The following is a 2234-nucleotide window of genomic DNA, read 5'->3' on the forward strand; positions in this document are numbered from 1 at the left end:
ATCACTGTGTGTAGTGTGGATATGTGTTTCTGTTTTTCATACAGAGGGTTTAGAGTTCGAAGCGTGAGGTTTTATGGTAATTGGCTGAATATGGTTTCTTCTATTGAATGAGTGAAGTTATTGGCAGAGAAGGTGGGAGCAGAAGAAGGAAAGCTTAGTGTTGCTAGGGTTGGTTTCTAGGGCATTGAGCTGGATATTATTGATGAGGTATTTATTTGCAAGACCGCAGCTTGACCTCAGGAAAAAATTCCTCTTGTTAGAGGGTCACAAATTTATGCTAATTTCAGGCACACTCAAAGGCCCCACCTCCGCAGCCCCACAGTGCCGAAGTGCAGCTCCAAGGCAAAATTCAGGGACCAGGCTCAGCTGCAGTTTCTTTGTTCTCTGTGCCCCTTCTGCCCATGGTGCTGACTCAATCCAGCCAGACCGCCAAAGGCCAGCTCTGGAGTTTGTCTGTGATACCGCAGCATCAAAGATGCGCACACTTTCAGGTGTGTTGGACTCGGGGAAGTACCTGAGCAGGCTCTTACTTATGATGTATTTATTTGTAAGACCACAGCTCTATCTCAGGAAAGATTTGTATTAATAGTGTGCAATTTCACGCACACTCAAAGCCCCCACCTCTGCGGCCCCACATTGCCAAAGCAAGGCTCCAGGGAAAAATTCAAGTGAGCATGCTCAGCTGTGGTTTTTCTGCTCTCCATGCTCCATTTGCCTGCGGTGGTAATGCAATCCTACCTCACCGGCAATGGTTGGCTCTGGAGTTTGTCTGCAATACCGCTCACCTGTGGCGCCAAACATGCGTGCAATTTTAGCTGTGGTGCATTTGGGGGAGTAACTGCCAGTGATCTGCAGTCCCATTAACCATGGGAAAGAAAAGCATGGTGTCTCCCAGTCTGACCCAAACCTGCTCTGTAATCTGCTGGGAGGGGAGGGAGTTAGCCTTTCTGGTGCACCAGTGAGATCTCCACCTGTGTGAGAGCAATGGTGTCCGTGTCCGCTGCCCCCTCAGCTCCCAAATTACCAACAAAATCAGCTGCTGGGAGACAGGTCTTTGCCGCTGCCTGCTGGAATATTGTATTGGTTGCTGGTAAGCTGCTATAATTGATCTCGTTCTTGGCTCAGGGATCTCAGGCTGCCGCCTCTGCATGGCAGACAGTGACTACTCCAGAAAGGTTTCCAAAATGGTCTCTCTTAGGTGCCCATTCGTCTTCTGGCAGTAGGTCTTTCCTAAAAAAAATCTCCCTGTACCTTTCCTCCAATTCTGCTCTTCTGTGTTTGGTGCAATCTGGATCAATGAGCTGTTCAGAGCACCAAAAATCTCAATTCAAACTGTTGTACCTAGTTCTTAAAGTTCTTAGATGCCAGAGGGAAAAAAACATGGTGCTCACTGGTGAGACTCCATTTTGAATCTCTTGACAAAGTCTTTTGATGTGCATAAGAATTTAATTTTTAAAAGGTCCCAGTCATCTAGCTTCTCTTCTAACTCCTACGCATTCTGGGTTATGCTTGATAGCCTATTTATGCTGTAATTTAGGGCTCCCAGATTTGCCCTGTTTTATCTTTGATGAATTTTATAGTTTTGAGTTTCACATTTAAGTCTTTAATCCAGCTTGAGTTTGTTTTTGTGTATGGGATGAGGTATGGGTCCTGTTTCATTTTTCTGCAGGAGGATATCCAGTTTTGCCAGCGCCATTTGTTAAAGAGGCTGTCTCTTCCTCATTTAATGGATTTTGGACCTTTGTCAAAGATCAGTTGTCCAAAGATGGATGGGTCTATATCTGGACTTTTGATTCTGTTCCATTGGTCTATCTGTCTATCGTTGTACCAATATCGCGCTGTTTTGACTACAGTGGCTGTATCGTAGTTCTTAAAATCCGGGACTGTGAGACCTCCCACTTTGTTTTTCTTCTTTAGAAGTGCTCTGCTTATCTGAGGTCTCTTTGCTTTTCATATGAAATTAGTAATTGGTTTTTCCATGCCCTTAAAAACTTTTGTTGGAATCTGGATTGGGATTGCATTAAATGTGTAGAGTGCTTTAGGTAGTATTGACATTTTCACAATATTCAGTCTACCTATACATGAACAAGGTAGATCCTTCCATTTATGTAGTACTCTGTTGTCTTGTCTCTTGTAGCAGTGTTTTATAGTTTTCTTTTATAGGTCTTTTGTGTCTCTGGTGAGGTTTATTCCTAGATATTTTATCTTTTTAGTTGTTGTTGTTGTTATGTGCT

Source organism: Orycteropus afer, unplaced genomic scaffold (assembly GCF_000298275.1).
Source record: "Orycteropus afer afer isolate SDZICR_OR568_19922 unplaced genomic scaffold, OryAfe1.0 scaffold00227, whole genome shotgun sequence".
NCBI lineage: Eukaryota > Metazoa > Chordata > Mammalia > Tubulidentata > Orycteropodidae > Orycteropus > Orycteropus afer.